General features: G+C 39.6%; 1 long non-coding RNA gene across 1 annotated transcript in view; it reads right to left on the minus strand.

Annotated features, from left to right (window-relative positions):
• Positions 1–19901, minus strand: part of LOC128659708 (uncharacterized) — a 37169-nt gene that overhangs the window by 12325 nt on the left and 4943 nt on the right. The window lies entirely within an intron of this gene.

The raw sequence follows: 19901 nt of genomic DNA on the forward strand, positions 1-19901 counted from the left end.
AAGTGTTCCTATCAAGGTCTAAGACTTGCTCTCTAGCTTTAGAAACCACTTGGTTAGAATAACCACGTCTTTTCAGTCTATCACTTAATTCTAGTGATTTTTCACAAAAAGTGTCATTCAGAGTGCAGTTCCTCCTAACCCTGACAAACTGCCCCTTTGCTACGGCAAAGGGGACATGTCGGGGATGGCAACTGCTGGCATGCAGCAGTGCATTGCCTGCAGATGGTTTCCGATAGATACTACAGATTATCTTTCCCTGTTTAGTTCCTTCCAAAGAAATATCCAAACATTTATATATATATATATATATATATATATATATATATATATATATATATATATATATATATATATATATATATCTATATCGTACTTGTGCATGTCAATCTGTGACGGATTGTGTTATGAGGATTTTGGAACGACTGACCCCTCAACATGCTGTTGTACGTCACACAACTTCCGCATGTGAAGCATCCCTTCTTGGAGGACTTCAACCAAGTTTCCTTTTGGTAACATTCGAGGGGATCAGTTTTTAACAACAAATCCCTCAGGTTGTCCGCTCTCCAGCATACCATCCGTGGTGGCTTCATCCTGTAAAATGGTAGTGATGGATCAGATTCTAGAAGAGACCAATGTTGTTGTAATATCCCACACATTGGGGTATATGTGGTAACAAGATTCAGTTGTTGGGTACCTCCATTGAGCTCCATAAGATTCCATATCATTGCGGCATTTAATAACCTCTCTTTAGTGGTCTGGATAATCTCACCTTCATAACCTCCAATTACCAGTTTAACCTCCATCTCTGCACGCTGCTTCATCATAGTGGGTAATGAACAGTGAGGTACAAAACATCACCTTTATTAGTGTACTTTAAAACATCCTTTTATCCAAACATTTAGGTGCCTCACATGACACCTTTGACAATGGAATGTATCAGGCAGCGGTGGAACATGCACAGTGCCTAACGGCTATTTAAACTAAATATTTACAAGTCACATGATCTAATTACATAGGAACTGATGACAATATGCGCTACAGCTTCAGCGTTCTATCAACAGCACAATGCATGGCTAATTTGCATAGCAAATAAAAAAACAGTGAAATCAACACCATCATAGGAGCGGGTGGGTGGCGTTACATCGGAGTATACATGAGCTGATTCAGAGGTTTCAAGACTGTTACACGAACAGATACTACAGGGAGTGCAGAATTATTAGGCAAATGAGTATTTTGACCACATCATCCTCTTTATGCATGTTGTCTTACTCCAAGCTGTATAGGCTCGAATGCCTACTACCAATTAAGCATATTAGGTGATGTGCATCTCTGTAATGAGAAGGGGTGTGGTCTAATGACATCAACACCCTATATCAGGTGTGCATAATTATTAGGCAACTTCCTTTCCTTTGGCAAAATGGGTCAAAAGAAGGACTTGACAGGCTCAGAAAAGTCAAAAATAGTGACATATCTTGCAAGAGGGATGCAGCACTCTTAAAATTGCAAAGCTTCTGAAGCGTGATCATCGAACAATCAAGCGTTTCATTCAAAATAGTCAACAGAGTCGCAAGAAGTGTGTGGAAAAACCAAGGCGCAAAATAACTGCCCATGAACTGAGAAAAGTCAAGCGTGCAGCTGCCAAGATGCCACTTGCCACCAGTTTGGCCATATTTCAGAGCTGCAACATCACTGGAGTGCCCAAAAGCACAAGGTGTGCAATACTCAGAGACATGGCCAAGGTAAGAAAGGCTGAAAGACGACCACCACTGAACAAGACACACAAGCTGAAACGTCAAGACTGGGCCAAGAAATATCTCAAGACTGATTTTTCTAAGGTTTTATGGACTGATGAAATGAGAGTGAGTCTTGATGGGCCAGATGGATGGGCCCGTGGCTGGATTGGTAAAGGGCAGAGAGCTCCAGTCCAACTCAGATGCCAGCAAGGTGGAGGTGGAGTACTGGTTTGGGCTGGTATCATCAAAGATGAGCTTGTGGGGCCTTTTCGGGTTGAGGATGGAGTCAAGCTCAACTCCCAGTCCTACTGCCAGTTTCTGGAAGACACCTTCTTCAAGCAGTGGTACAGGAAGAAGTCTGCATCCTTCAAGAAAAACATGATTTTCATGCAGGACAATGCTCCATCACACGCGTCCAAGTACTCCACAGCGTGGCTGGCAAGAAAGGGTATAAAAGAAGAAAATCTAATGACATGGCCTCCTTGTTCACCTGATCTGAACCCCATTGAGAACATGTGGTCCATCATCAAATGTGAGATTTACAAGGAGGGAAAACAGTACACCTCTCTGAACAGTGTCTGGGAGGCTGTGGTTGCTGCTGCACGCAATGTTGATGGTGAACAGATCAAAACACTGACAGAATCCATGGATGGCAGGCTTTTGAGTGTCCTTGCAAAGAAAGGTGGCTATATTGGTCACTAATTTGTTTTTGAATGTCAGAAATGTATATTTGTGAATGTTGAGATGTTATATTGGTTTCACTGGTAAAAATAAATAATTGAAATGGGTATATATTTGTTTTTTGTTAAGTTGCCTAATAATTATGCACATTAATAGTCACCTGCACACACAGATATCCCCCTAAAATAGCTATAACTAAAAACAAACTAAAAACTACTTCCAAAACTATTCAGCTTTGATATTAATGAGTTTTTTGGGTTCATTGAGAACATGGTTGTTGTTCAATAATAAAATTAATCCTCAAAAATACAACTTGCCTAATAATTCTGCACTCCCTGTACATATACTAAAAATAACAAGTAACTAATATTATATACATTTAACATTAATCATAATAAGACTGTGCAGTATATAGCATACAAAGAGTACTCCCTGTCTCAAAGAGTATGGTAGATATGAATGGTTGTATTAACACGGACAGCACTAATTCAGAGTAACTTGGAGGAATGGTTCAAAGAGGGGGCTGTGTTATAACACTTCTGTTGTCAGGTTAAATCATAAATTATAGGAACACATTGTAATCCAGTTGCACATTAAGCCCTTTAGGAGATACTGTATCCAGAAGGTAAATCCGCCTTGTTTCAACTTGTAAGAGCTTCTTGTGTCTATCCCCTCTTTTATTCAATGGTGGTACCTGGTCAATAAGCATAGTCCTTATACTAGCGACCGTATGCCCAGCCTGCGCAAAATGATACACTACAGGCTGATCCGAAGTACCTTTTCAATTGCCTCCCTGATCACATGCCGATGGTTAGCCATCCTGTCACGGAATGTAGTACTCGTTTTACCAACGTACACCAGGAAGCATGGGCAAAATAGAATATATACGACATATTTGCTAGTACAGGTTAACCGGTGTCTGATTTTGTATCTTCGTTCATTGAATGGATGGTGAAATGCTGGTCCAGAGAGCATACTATTACAAGTGGTGCAGTCATCACACTTGTAGCATCCTAGTTGCTTTCTACTGGTCAGCCAAATCTCAGGTAACACTGTATAGAGTCATTGTGGACCAACATGTCCCATAGATTTGGTGCTCTGCAAAATACCAGGCGAGGTGCATCTATATTCTGGAATGGCAATGATTTATCAGATCGGACAGACTTGGCGAGAGTCCCATGTAGGGGAGAATAGGTAGTCACAAAGTTAATTTCCTCTCTTGTTTCGGTTTTTACAACCTACTTATCCAACAGTGCAGACTGTTCCAATTCCTGTATTTTGCTGCTGCATTTTCAACCATTCAAGCTCAATATCCTATCATCTTCAATTTATCTTTCATTGACACAACTTGTGTTTACTTAGTGCTGTCTAACGTGTTGTTATGTATAACCCTGGTGAGCTGTAAGGTGACGATGCCTCTCTTGATGTCTAGGATGAAAGCCGTTTGTCAACAATAATGAATTCTTGTCTTTTTTTTGGTATATAGGGAGGTACAAAAGATATAACCAATGGCATTAACACCTTTGCAAATGTTTAAATCAAGAAAGTGTATTTCTTGCTCACAATATTCATATTTAAAGCGGATTGGAGAGTCAAGGCCATTAAAACCTGAAATCCATTCCACCAGGTATTCTTTGTGCCACCCCATACCAAAAACATATCATCAATGGACCTAGTGTAGAATTTGATATGATGGCAAAGGTGAGGTTGCATAATCAGTGTCTCATACCATTAAAAGATTTGCAAATGTGGGTGCCATATTGGATCCCATAAAGTGCTTTCCATGTTATACAACCATTCATACCTACCATACTCTTTGAGACAGGGAGTACTCTTTGTATGCTATATACTGCACAGTCTAATTATGATTAATGTTAAATGTATTTAATATTAGTTATTTGTTATTTTTAGTATACTTAGGATGACATCTAAATCCACTTACGTACGCTACAAGGTAATGCCGCCCACCCGCTCCTATGATGGTGTTGATTTCACTGTTTTTTGATTGGCTATGCAAATTAGCCATGCAGTGTGCTGTTGATAGAACGCTGAAGCTGTAGCGCATATCGTCATCGGTTCCTACGTAATTAGATCATGTGACTTGTAAATATTTAGTTTAAATAGCCGTTAGGCACTGTGCATGTTCCACCGCTGCCTGATACATGCCATTGTCAAAGGTGTCATGTGAGACACCGAAATGTTTGGATAAAAGGATGTTTTAAAGTACCCTAATAACGGTGATGTTTTACTTGCAAAAAAAACGGTGAGTGCAATGAGTGCACTCTTAAAGATCTCTCTCTGGTTTGGGAGAATGGGAAAAAGAGCAAATATTTATAAAAAAGAAAACGATTCATAAAATAATGCTGCATGAAAGCTCTCTAAGAGAGCACTGAATGAGCTGGGGCAGAGCCTATAACGGCAAACTTTGCGAAATGATGACGTCATAAAGTGTCATCACATGTGTATTTGCTCTTGTTGCAAGCCCAAACGAAAAAAAAACAGGTAAGAATTTGTATATAGAAAAAAACAATGTACCTAAATAAAGCCTAATGGATACTTCTATTATACTGCATACAAATATGATTATCAACATTCCATGAGACTAACATAAGTAGCATCCTAATTTATAAATAAATTACTACCTCCAAAAAATCCCCTGTATGTTTCACAGACTCTACCAACCTTGACAAATATTTAGCCACCAAAATAAAGTCGCTAAAAACAAAGCACTGAATTACTGACTCAAAGCCTATATACAAACAATATATAACAACTTTACTTAAAAAGTGCCCAATCTATAGCTAGAGTGACTTATATAATAAATGTATATACTTACCGTGTAAGACACCCATCCACATATAGCAAACATATCCAAACCGGTACTGAAACATATCAGCAGAGGTAACGGTACAAGAGTATATAGCAGACAACTAAACCAGTACTGAAACATATCAGCAGAGGTAATGGTACAAGAATATATAGCAGACAGCTAAACCAGTACTGAAACATATCAGCAGAGGTAATGGTAGAGGAGAATATAGCAGACAGCTAAACCAGTACTGAAACATATCAGCAGAGGTAATGGTAGAGGAGTATATAGCAGACAGCTAAACCAGTACTGAAACATAATCAGCAGAGGTAATGGTACAAGAGTATATAGCAGACAGCTAAACCAGTACTGAAACATATCAGCAGAGGTAATGGTACAAGAGTATATAGCAGACAGCTAAACCAGTACTGAAACGTATCAGCAGAGGTAATGGTACAAGAGTATATAGCAGACAGCTAAACCAGCACTGAAACGTATCAGCAGAGGTAATGGTACAAGAGTATACAGCAGACAGCTAAACCAGTACTGAAACATATCAGCAGAGGTAATGGTAGAGGAGAATATAGCAGACTGCTGATATGTTTCAGTACTGGTTTAGCTGTCTGCTATATACTCTTGTACCATTACCTCTGCTGATATGTTTCAGTACTGGTTTAGCTGTCTGCTATATACTCTTGTACCATTACCTCTGCTGATACGTTTCAGTACTGGTTTAGCTGTCTGCTATATACTCCTCTACCAGTACCTCTGCTGATACATTTCAGTACTGGTTTAGCTGTCTGCTATATTCTCCTCTACCATTACCTCAGCTGATATGTTTCAGTACTGGTTTAGCTGAGGTAATGGTAGAGGAGAATATAGCAGACAGCTAAACCAGTACTGAAATGTATCAGCAGAGGTACTGGTAGAGGAGTATATAGCAGACAGCTAAACCAGTACTGAAACATATCAGCAGAGGTAATGGTACAAGAGTATATAGCAGACAGCTAAACCAGTACTGAAACATATCAGCAGAGGTAATGGTAGAGGAGTATATAGCAGACAGCTAAACCAGTACTGAAACATATCAGCAGAGGTAACGGTACAAAAACAGAATTTATGCTTACCTGATAAATTACTCTCTTACGGTGTATCCAGTCCACGGATTCATCCTTACTTGTGGGATATTCTTAATCCCTACAGGAAGTGGCAAAGAGAGCACACAGCAAAGCTGTCCATATAGCTCCCCTCAGGCTCCGCCCCCCCAGTCATTTGAACGACGGTTAGGAGAAAAAGGAGAAACTATAGGGTGCAGTGGTGACTGTAGTTTACTAAAATAAATTTGGACCCGACTTAATTGCCAGGGCAGGCCATGGACTGGATACACCGTAAGAGAAAGTAATTTATCAGGTAAGCATAAATTCTGTTTTCTCTTACATGGTGTATCCAGTCCACGGATTCATCCTTACTTGTGGGATACCAATACCAAAGCAATAGGACACGGATGAAGGGAGGGAGCAAGTCAGGTAACCTAAACGGAAGGCACCACTGCTTGCAAAACCTCTCTCCCAAAAATAGCCTCCGAAGAAGCAAAAGTATCGAATTTGTAAAATTTGGCAAATGTATGCAGTGAAGACCAAGTCGCTGCCTTACAAATCTGTTCAACAGAAGCCTCATTCTTGAAAGCCCATGTGGAAGCCACAGCTCTGGTGGAATGAGCTGTAATTCGTTCAGGAGGCTGCTTCCCAGCAGTCTCATAAGCCAATCGGATGATGCTTTTCAGCCAGAAGGAAAGAGAGGTAGCAGTCGCTTTCTGACCTCTCCTCTTACCAGAATACACAACAAACAAGGATGATGTTTGTCTGAAATCTTTAGTTGCTTTTAGATAGAATTTTAAAGCACGAACCACATCAAGATTGTGCAACAGTCGTTCCGTCTTAGAAACTGGATTAGGGCACAGAGAAGGAACAATGATTTCCTGGTTAATATTCTTATTAGAAACCACTTTTGGAAGGAAACCAGGTTTGGTACGCAAAACAACCTTATCTGCATGGAACACCAGATAGGGTGAATTACACTGTAAAGCAGACAATTCAGAAACTCTTCGAGCAGAAGAAATAGCTACTAAAAACAAAACTTTCCAAGATAATAACTTAATATCTATGGAATGCAAAGGTTCAAACGGAACCCCTTGAAGAACTGAAAGAACTAAATTTAGACTCCATGGAGGAGCCACAGGCTTGTAAACAGGCTTGATTCTAACTAGGGCCTGTGCAAACGCCTGAACGTCTGGTACAGCTGCCAGACGCTTGTGTAACAGGATAGACAGAGCAGTTTACTGTCCCTTTAAGGAATTAGCTGACAGACCTTTCTCCAAACCTTCTTGGAGAAAAGACAATATCCTTGGAATCCTAACCTTACTCCATGAGTAACCCTTGGATTCACACCAACAAAGATATTTCCGCCATATCTTATGGTAAATTTTCCTGGTGACAGGCTTTCTGGCCTGTATCAGAGTATCTATAACTGATTCAGAGAACCCCCGCTTAGCTAGGATTAAGCGTTCAATCTCCAAGCAGTCAGTTGCAGAGACACTAGATAAGATTGCTTGAAAGGACCTTGAATAAGAAGATCCTGCCTCAATGGCAGTTTCCATGGTGGAACCGATGACATGTCCACTAGGTCTGCATACCAAGTCCTGCGTGGCCACGCAGGTGCTATCAAAATTACAGAAGCCTTCTCCTGTTTGATTCTGGCTACTAGCCGAGGAAGAAGAAGAAACGGTGGAAAGACATAAGCTAGACTGAATGACCAAGGCGCTATTAATGCATCTATCAATGCCGCCTTGGGATCCCTGGATCTTGATCCGTAAAGAGGAAGTTTGGCGTTCTGACGGGAAGGCATCAAATCCAATTCTGGAGTGCCCCATAGCTGGGTCAGCTGAGCAAAAACCTCCGGGTGGAGTTCCCACTCCCCCGGATGGAAAGTCTGACGACTTAGAAAATCCGCCTCCCAGTTGTCTACCCCTGGGATGTGAATTGCAGATAGATGGCAGGAGTGATCCTCCGCCCATTTGATGATCTTGGATACTTCCTTCATTGCTAGGGAACTCTTTGTTCCTCCCTGATGATTGATGTACGCTACAGTCGTGATGTTGTCCGACTGAAATCTGATGAATTTGGCCTCCGCTAGTTGACGCCACGCCTGGAGCGCATTGAATATCGCTCTCAGCTCCAAAATGTTTAATCGGAAGAAGAGATTCTTCCCGAGACCATAGACCCTGAGCTTTCAGGGAGTCCCAGACCGCACACCAGCCTAACAGACTGGCATCGGTCGTAACAATGATCCACTCCGGCCTGCGGAAACTCATTCCCTGAGACAGGTGATCTTGAGACAACCACCAGAGAAGAGAGAGTCTCTTGTTTTCTGATCCATTTGTATTTGAGGAGACAAATCTGCATAGTCCCCGTTCCACTGATTGAGCATGCACAGTTGCAGTGGTCTGAGATGAATTCGGGCAAAAGGGACTACATCCATTGCCGCAACCATTAGACCGATTACCTCCATGCACTGAGCCACAGAAGGCCGAAGAATGGAATGAAGAACTCGGCAAGTATTCAAAAGTTTTGACTTCCTGACTTCTGTCAGAAAGATTTTCATTTCTACCGAGTCTATTAGTGTTCCCAGGAAGGGAACCCTTGTGAGCGGGGACAGAGAGCTTTTTTCTATGTTCACTTTCCACCCGTGAGACCTTAGAAAGGCCAGAACAATGTCCGTATGAGCCTTGGCTCTGTGAAAAGACGCCTGTATTAAGATGTCGTCTAGGTAAGGTGCTACTGCAATGCCCCGCGGTCTTAGTACCGCTAGAAGGGACCCTAGCACCTTTGTGAAAATTCTGGGAGCGGTGGCCAACCCGAAAGGAAGGGCCACGAACTGGTAATGTTTGTCCAGAAAGGCGAACCTTAGGAACTGATGGTGATCCTTGTGGATAGGGATATGTAGATACGCATCCTTTAGATCCACGGTAGTCATATATTGACCTTCCTGGATCATCGGCAAGATTGTCCGAATGGTTTCCATCTTGAAAGACGGAACTCTGAGGAATTTGTTTAGAATTTTTAGATCCAGGATTGGCCTGAAAGTCCTTCCTTTTTGGGAACTACAAACAGGTTTGAGTAAAAGCCCAGTCCTTGTTCTGCAATTGGAACTGGGTGTATCACTCCCATTTTTAGTAGGTCTTCTACACAGTGTAAGAACGCCTGTTTCTATGTTTGGTCTGAAGACAAACGAGAAATGTGGAACCTTCCCCTTGGGGGAGAATCCTTGAATTCTAGAAGGTACCCCTGAGCAACTATTTCCAATGCCCAGGGATCTGGAACATCTCTTGCCCAAGCCTGAGCAAAGAGAGAAAGTCTGCCCCCTACTAGATCCGGTCCCGGATCGGGGGCTACCCCTTCATGCTGTCTTGGTAGCAGGAGCAGGCTTCTTGGCCTGCTTACCTTTATTCCAGCCCTGCAAGGGTTTCCAGGTTGCTTTGGGCTGTGAAGCGTTATCCTGCTTTGCGGCAGCAGAGGTTGCAGCAGGTCTGCTCCTGAAGTTGCGAAAGGAGCGAAAATTAGCCTTGTTTTTGTCCTTAAACAGCCTATCTTGTGGAAGGGCATGGCCCTTTCCCCCAGTGATATCCGAAATAATTTCTTTTAGCTCTGGGCCAAACAGGGTCTTCCCCTTGAAGGGAATATTTAACAGTTTCGTTTTGGACGACACATCCGCCGACCACGATTTGAGCCAAAGCGCTCTTCGCGCCATGATGGCAAAACCTGAGTTTTTCGCCGCTAACTTGGCTAATTGCAAAGCGGCATCAGTGATAAAAGAATTAGCCAGCTTTAGAGCATGAATTATATCCATGACCTCATCGTATGAGGTCTCCCTCTGGAGCGACTCCTCCAGAGCCTCAAACCAAAATGCCGCTGCAGTAGTTACCGGAATAATGCAGGCAATTGGTTGAAGAAGAAAACCTTGCTGAACAAATATTTTCTTCAGTAATCCTTCCAATTTTTTATCCATAGGATCTTTGAAAGCACAACTGTCCTCTATTGGTATAGTTGTACGCTTAGCAAGTGTTGAAACAGCTCTCTCTACCTTAGGGACCGTCTGCCACGCGTCCCGCCTGGGGTCGTTTATGGGGAACAAAGGGTACACCTGGTCTCTCCCACTCCCTAGTCACAATATCCGCCACCCTCTTTGGGATCGGAAATGCCTCAGTGTATACAGGGACCTCTAAAAACCTGTCCATTTTACACAGTTTTTCTGGGACCACCATGGGGTCACAATCATCCAGCGTAGCTAAAACCTCCTTAAGCAGGACGCGGAGGTGTTCCAGCTTAAATTTAAACGCTAAGGAATCTGACTCTGCCCGCTGAGAAACTTTTCCTGTGTCAGAAATTTCTCCCTCAGACAGACCGTCCCTCACTGCTACCTCTGAGTGTTGTGAGGGTACTACAGATAAATCATCCAAAGCTTCTGATTGCTCATCCTCTGTATTTAAAACTGAGCTATTGCGCTTTCTTGGAAAAACTGGCAGTTTGGATAAAAATGCTGCAAGGGAATTATCCATTACTGCTGCTAATTGTTGTAAAGTAATAGGGGCCAATGCGCTAGAGGTACTAGGCATCGCTTGCGCGGGCGTAACTGGTGTCGACACATGGGGAGAGGAAAAAGGACTATCCTCATTACCTTCCGTTAAAGAATCATCTTGGGCTACATTTTTAAGTGTCACTGCATGGTCTTTAAAATGCTTAGATGTTTTAGCACACTTTAAACACAAATGCAATGGGGGTACCGCCATGGCTTTTAAACATAAATAACAAGGTCTATCTGAAGGCTCAGACATGTTTGACAGACTTAGACAGCACTACAATACAGTAAAAGTCACTTTTTGAAAAAACGTTACTGTGTCTTTAAATAATAAAAAGCACACACTTTTTTACCAAATCCCCAAAAAACATCCGATCTTTATGAAATTTTCACCACATGATCCAATGCTTTCAAATGATTGCACACAAATTTTCAAATCAATGAACCCCTTATTGCCCAAACCGGAGCAATTTTAAGTAAACTACCGGTTTAACACACTACAGCACGGTGCCAGTGTCTTTGCTGTGGCCCTACCTTCCCTTTGTGTTATTTGCAGAAGAAAATAAGCCTCCCTGAAGTCCTCCTGTACTCTCAGGACTCTACACGTGAAGCTGCATGAAGCTGCCTTGCCAAACAACTGCGCAACTGAGGCGCGAAAATGAGGCCCCCTCCCTCTTCATTCCGGAGTTATGGGGCCTTCCTGGGTCAGATTAGGTGTCCTACAATATGCCAGGCGTAATAAAAAAAAAACAAAAGTGTTCCAACGTCTAAAAACACTTGATAAATGTAAGATTACACTAATAAAGTAATCGATTTAGCCCATCACAGTGTCTACCAGTATTTAAGCCCTTCACAGAAGCCATCCTTCTATACTGCGTCTCAGAAAATGGCTTACCTTCCCACATGGGGATTTCTATCAGTCTTCTAGCATTACCAGGTCTTGTTAGAAAAAAATGACTGAGCATACCTTAAGCAGTTAAAGGGACAGTCAACACCAGAATTTTTGTTGTTTTAAAAGATAGATAATCCCTTTATTACCTATTCCCCAGTTTTGCATAACCAACACAGTTATAATAATACACTTTTTACCTCTGTGATTAACTTGTATCTAAACATCTTCTTACAGCCCCCTGATCACATGACATTTTATTTATTATCTTTTGACTTTCATTTTAGCCAATTAGTGCAGTGTCTGCCACAATCCACGGGCGTGCTCACAATGTTATCTATAGGGTTTACCTGAACTAGCTCTCCCCTGCTGTGAAAAGCAAATACAAAAGCATTTTATTAGAGGCGGCCTTCAAGGGCTTAGAAATTATCATATGAGCCTTCCTAGGTCTAGCTTTCAACTAAGAATACCAAAAGAACAAAGCAAAATTGGTGATAAAAGTAAATTGGAAAGTAGTTTAAAATTACATGCCCTATTTGAAACATGAAAGTATTTTTTGGACTTGACTGTCCCTTTAAGCCTGCAAACTGTTCCCCCCAACTGAAGTTCTCCGGTACTCAACAGTCCTGCGTGGGAACAGCAATGGATTTTAGTTACAACATGCTAAAATCTTTTTCCTCTCAGCAGAAATCTTCATCACTTTCTGCCCCAGAGTAAATAGCACAAACCAGCACTATTTTAAAATAACAAACTCTTGATTGAAGAAATAAAAACTACAAATCTAACACCACATACTATTTACCCTCCCGTGGAGATGCTACTTGTTAGAGTGGCAAAGAGAATGACTGGGGGGGCGGAGCCTGAGGGGAGCTATATGGACAGCTTTGCTGTGTGCTCTCTTTGCCACTTCCTGTAGGGATTGAGAATATCCCACAAGTAAGGATGAATCCGTGGACTGGATACACCATGTAAGAGAAAGTATATAGCAGACAGCTAAATCAGTACTGAAACATATCAGCAGAGATAATGGTAGAGGAGTATACAGCAGACAGCTAAACCAGTACTGAAACATATCAGCAGAGGTAATGGTAGAGGAGTAAATAGCAGACATTTAAACCAGTACTGAAACATATCAGCAGAGGTAATGGTACAAGAGTATATAGCAGACAGCTAAACCAGTACTGAAACATATCAGCAGAGGTAATGGTACAAGAGTATATAGCAGACAGCTAAACCAGTACTGAAACATATCAGCAGAGGTAATGGTAGAGGAGAATATAGCAGACAGCTAAACCAGTACTGAAACATATCAGCAGAGGTAATGGTACAAGAGTATATAGCAGACAGCTAAACCAGTACTGAAACTTATCAACAGAGGTAATGGTACAAGAGTATATAGCAGACAGCTAAACCAGTACTGAAACATATCAGCAGAGGTAATGGTACAAGAGTATATAGCAGAGAGGTAACGGTACAAGAGTATATAGCAGACAGCTAAACCAGTACTGAAACATATCAGCAGAGGTAACGGTACAAGAGTATATAGCAGACAGCTAAACCAGTACTGAAACATATCAGCAGAGGTAATGGTACAAGAGTATATAGCAGACAGCTAAACCAGTACTGAAACATATCAGCAGAGGTAATGGTAGAGGAGAATATAGCAGACAGCTAAACCAGTACTGAAACATATCAGCAGAGGTAATGGTACAAGAGTATATAGCAGACAGCTAAACCAGTACTGAAACATATCAGTAGAGGTAATGGTACAAGAGTATATAGCAGACAGCTAAACCAGTACTGAAACATATCAGTAGAGGTAATGGTACAAGAGTATATAGCAGACAGCTAAACCAGTACTGAAACATATCAGCAGAGGTAATGGTACAGGAGTATATAGCAGACAGCTAAACCAGTACTGAAACATATCAGCAGAGGTAATGGTACAAGAGTATATAGCAGACAGCAAAACCAGTACTGAAACATATCAGCAGAGGTAATGGTACAAGAGTATATAGCAGACAGCAAAACCAGTACTGAAACATATCAGCAGAGGTAATGGTACAGGAGTATATAGCAGACAGCTAAACCAGTACTGAAACATATCAGCAGAGGTAATGGTACAAGAGTATATAGCAGGCAGCTAAACCAGTACTGAAACATATCAGCAGAGGTAATGGTATAGGAGTATACAGCAGACAGCTAAACCAGTACTGAAACGTATCAGCAGAGGTAATGGTACAAGAGTATATAGCAGACAGCAAAACCAGTACTGAAACAAATCAGCAGAGGTAATGGTAGAGGAGTATATAGCAGACAGCTAAACCAGTACTGAAACATATCAGCAGAGGTAATGGTACAAGAGTATATAGCAGACAGCTAAACCAGTACTGAAACATATCAGCAGAGGTCATGGTACAAGAGTATATAGCAGACAGCTAAACCAGTACTGAAACATATCAGCAGAGGTAATGGTAGAGGAGTATATAGCAGACAGCTAAACCAGTACTGAAACGTATCAGCAGAGGTAATGGTACAAGAGTATATAGCAGACAGCTAAACCAGTACTGAAACATATCAGCAGAGGCAATGGTACAAGAGTATATAGCAGACAGCTAAACCAGTACTGAAACATATCAGCAGAGGTAATGGTAGAGGAGTATATAGCAGACAGCTAAACCAGTACTGAAACAAATCAGCAGAGGTAATGGTAGAGGAGTATATAGCAGACAGCTAAACCAGTACTGAAACAAATCAGCAGAGGTAATGGTAGAGGAGTATATAGCAGACAGCTAAACCAGTACTGAAACATATCAGCAGAGGTAATGGTACAAGAGTATATAGCAGACAGCTAAACCAGTACTGAAACAAATCAGCAGAGGTAATGGTAGAGGAGTATATTGTCGATCTATAAAGGGAGGCAGCAGATGAATATCTGCGACCGATTTACAGAGCGCCCTAGAATAGATTTCCCATAGGCTAAAACATGGTATCATCAGGCAATACTCCCTTCACATCCCTCAGACAAACACTGTACTGAGAGAGGAACTGGGCTTCAATATGCGTAGAAGCGCCTATCACAGAAGAAATCAAGCACGACTTGCTTCACCACCTTCTAAGGAGGCAAAGTTTTTAGAACTAAGGTACGAGTGAGTTGGGAGGTTATTTATAGGGATTTGAGGTTTGGGAAACTTTGACCCCTCCTGGTAGGAATGTAACTATCCTTGATAAAGGTCCTAGGTGGAGGACAGAAACGTTGGAGGTTTTTGGTCGTGAAGTGTACCACAATATGTGAATAAAGTAGTACAACAACAAAAAACAAGGATGTGTTACAGTGCTATTGGGATACCTATATAAAGCTAACAGAAAGGAAACTCCTCCTCAAAAAAGAACCCTAAAAAAGCCAATGTGAGTAAGAAACCTTATATGTTAAAAAAACATAAAAGGAAACTATCTGTGGCGCCACTAGGGCTGAATACATATGGAGGTATCGGACTTTAAAAGACGTAATCTTTCATCGGACAATATGAACATGAGGATTTACATAAGATGTATATATGCCACACAGCACTGTGTTTTTAATCTAGATCATGCTTCTTAAAACGTATCCATTTTAGGTGTTTGCTATATGAGCACATTGCTTATTATTATTATTGTCACTTTTTTATATTGTCCCTTTAACTAAAGAAATCTCTGTATGCGCTTACCCTTGACCTTTCTTACTTTGAATAATTAAAATATTTAAACGTACTCAGGTTCAGTTATGTGGATGCCTGCATTATTTATTAGCCCTGCTATTAATAACACAATAATATAATATGAGGCTAGCAGCTGCTCTTAGCTGATCAGTATTTCTATGATGGTCACGTGAAAACTATAAAAACAAATAACAGGTCTCAGTATATTTACAGGGACTTTGGCGACACAAGGGGCTTAATGATATAAATTTTGCAAACTGAAAGTTACCTTTTCTCGTAGACTCACAGGGCTGCCCTAGTGGAAAGATCCTAAAAAAGGGGCAGTCCCTGCGAGTGGCGTGAGGGCTCCTATTAAAAAGTAATGGAGCTCGCTGGATAGGGTCACTTTGCTCCTTAGAGCAGGGAGAGCACTTTAAAAATGAAATCCTGCAGCCAATATAAATCACATTGCGCTGCTCTCTGCATATAGTATCTTCCATTTGCCTATATTTTCATATGCATATGATTTTCTATTAGGGTATTAAGTATTCATTGTGTTTTGAGAAAAGCTCACTACCTTTTAGTTGGCAAGAAAAAAAAAAAGGAGATCTGCAGTGTGAAAATCTTTACAGAATTACGCTGGGATTAGAGAGACATTTACGCCCATGGGACCCATGTTATAGATAATACAGTAAACTGTACTGGGGATAAAAAGCTAAATAACTAATTATCAGAGCAGACTCTATAGATTGTAACCCTCAATATAATGCTCGTCTACAATCTAAACTTACTTTACGTACCTATGTAGAAAACAAACATGATGATAAACATTTCAGAAAGCATTAAATAACCACTGGATACGGTAGAATTGCACAGCAAATGGATATGAAAAAGCCAGTGGAAATGCACTTGGTCTGAATTTCATAGAAATAGTAGATTTTGTTTCTGACAAATTTATGTTCGTTCAATTTTTCACAACCTTACAGCATGTGACAACCATCAGCCAATCATAAAATGTGAATACTTATATACTGTGAACACTTGCACATGCTCAGTAGGGACTGGTGCCTCACAAAGTGTGCATATAACTGTGTCATGTGACAGCCATCAGCCAATCATAAAATAAGAAGGTGCCCTTCTGGTCTCTGCTTATGATACTCCTTGTGTAATCTGTTTAGTACTGTCATCTTACAGAGTGTCACTCACATATTTATCTAGTTAGGGTACAGTGACAGGACCTTTATTATCATACTGATGTCATCTTACTGATTGTCACTCACATATGTATCTAGTTAGTGTACAATGACAGGACCTGTATTATCCTACAGATGTTATCTTACTGAGTGTCACTCACATATTTATCTAGTTAGTGTACAATGACAGGACCTTTATTATCATACACATGTTATCTTAATGAGTGTCACTCACATATTTATCTAGTTAGTGTACAATGACAGGACCTTTATTATCATACAGATATTATCTTACTGAGTGTCACTCACATATGTATCTAGTTAGTGTACAATGACAGGACCTTTATTATCATACAGATATTATTTTACTGAGTGTCACTCACATATTTATCTAGTTAGTGTACAATGACAGGACCTTTATTATCATACACATGTTATCTTAATGAGTGTCACTCACATATTTATCTAGTTAGTGTACAATGACAGGACCTTTATTATCATACAGATGTTATCTTACTGAGTGTCACTCACATATTTATCTAGTGTACAATGACAGGACCTTTATTATCATACACATGTTATCTTACTGAGTGTCACTCACATATGTATCTAGTTAGTGTACAATGACAGGACCTTTATTATCATACAGATGTTATCTTACTGAGTGTCACTCACATATTTATCTAGTTAGGCTACAAGACAGGACCTTTATTATCATACAGATGTTATCTTACCGAGTGTCACTCACATTTATCTAGTTAGTGTACAAGACAGGACCTTTATTATCATACAGATGTTATCTTAGTGAGTGTCACTCACATATTTATCTAGTTAGTGTACAATGACAGGACCTTTACTATCATACAGATGTTATCTTACTGAGTGTCACTCACATATTTATCTAGTTAGTGTACAATGACAGGACCTTTATTATCATACACATGTTATCTTAATGAGTGTCACTCACATATTTATCTAGTTAGTGTACAATGACAGGACCTTTATTATCATACAGATATTATCTTACTGAGTGTCACTCACATATGTATCTAGTTAGTGTACAATGACAGGACCTTTATTATCATACAGATATTATTTTACTGAGTGTCACTCACATATTTATCTAGTTAGTGTACAATGACAGGACCTTTATTATCATACACATGTTATCTTAATGAGTGTCACTCACATATTTATCTAGTTAGTGTACAATGACAGGACCTTTATTATCATACAGATGTTATCTTACTGAGTGTCACTCACATATTTATCTAGTGTACAATGACAGGACCTTTATTATCATACACATGTTATCTTACTGAGTGTCACTCACATATGTATCTAGTTAGTGTACAATGACAGGACCTTTATTATCATACAGATGTTATCTTACTGAGTGTCACTCACATATTTATCTAGTTAGGCTACAAGACAGGACCTTTATTATCATACAGATGTTATCTTACCGAGTGTCACTCACATTTATCTAGTTAGTGTACAAGACAGGACCTTTATTATCATACAGATGTTATCTTAGTGAGTGTCACTCACATATTTATCTAGTTAGTGTACAATGACAGGACCTTTACTATCATACAGATGTTATCTTACTGAGTGTCACTCACATATTTATCTAGTTAGTGTACAATGACAGGACCTTTATTATCATACAGATATTATCTTACTGAGTGTCACTCACATTTATCTAGTTAGTGTACAATGACAGGACCTTTATTATCATACAGATGTTATCTTACTGAGTGTCACTCACATATTTATCTAGTGTACAATGACAGGACCTTTATTATCATACAGATGTTATCTTACTGAGTGTCACTCACATATTTATCTAGTTAGTGTACAATGACAGGACCTTTACTATCATACAGATGTTGAGAAAAAGAATAATACTGTGTATTAACCCTAGTTAGCTGATTATTGTATGAAAGGCGTATTCACAGCCTCATATGTGACAGTCTTTGGCGATAATCGGAATAGAAAAAGGGTGTGTGTACAAGCGCTAAGGTAATCCCCAAGCTGTATCCAAACAGAGATCCTAACCAACCTCCAAAAAATATGCACAAGTAGTAAGAAGTGAATACAGCGCCAACAAGAGGCCAAGGGATAAATATACTCACAGAGAGATAAAAGAAGATTATTTAATGAACCATGTTAAAAAGCATCAGTAATAAAAGACTATATATAAAAAATGTAAAAAGCACATATAAATAAAATTACAAATACAGGAATATCTTACAGAAGCGGCTCAAAGGGCCAAAGCTGATAATTACAATAAAAACAGAGGTAATAACAGGTGATCAGTGTGAGTGGTACACCAGAATAAGAGTGTATACTGATAAAACAGAATTAGCCTAAGTACAACTGTAGCAAGTGCATCAAGCAAAAAACTAATAAACAATAATACAAACAATAGTGTTCAAAATTAGTGTTACAAAAATAGTGTTCCAAAAAATAGAAAAATGCACTGCAGTGCAAAAAAAGGGGGGTAGCAAAATAATTGTATAGATACAATCAAGTAGTGAGTGAGTGCAAATGGATATAAAAATTCTAGCTACTTAATCCAGTGAGGTTAAGATATAATTAAATAAAATACACAATATGCAATAACATAAAAAATAAAATACACAATATGCAATAACATAAAAAATAAAATATAATCCAAAAAAGTGTTCAAAAAGTTGATCAACAAATGTTAGTGAAGAACAAAAATAAGTCAATAAAAAAAAAAAAAAATGGAAAAACTGGGTGATGAAAAGCAAGGTGAAAGTGAGGAAATTGATTCCTTCCAATGTTAGTTACTTTAACAGATCCAAATTCCTGAGTGTGGTTGCTGAAGTAGCTGATTGGATCCTAGCACCTGTCAGCTGCTCCTATGGTATCCTAAAAAGTGTCCCTGTAAAAAAAGAAATTCACAACATAGTGTATCCAATATGAGAATGAAGTAAAGATTAAAGTAATGCTTACCAATATGTCAACGCGTTTCTGCCCTCAAAAAAGGGCCTCTCTCAAGACTTTTTTTTTTTTTTTTGACTTATTTTTGTTCTTCACTAACATTTGTTGATCAACTTTTTGAACACTTTTTTGGATTATATTTTATATTTTATTTTTTATGTTATTGCATATTGTGTATTTTATTTAATTATATCTTAACCTCACTGGATTAAGTAGCTAGCATTTTTATATCCATTTGCACTCACTCACTATTTGATTGTATATATACAATTATTTTGCTACCCCCCTTTTTTGCACTGCAGTGCATTTTTC

Source organism: Bombina bombina, chromosome 5 (assembly GCF_027579735.1).
Source record: "Bombina bombina isolate aBomBom1 chromosome 5, aBomBom1.pri, whole genome shotgun sequence".
NCBI lineage: Eukaryota > Metazoa > Chordata > Amphibia > Anura > Bombinatoridae > Bombina > Bombina bombina.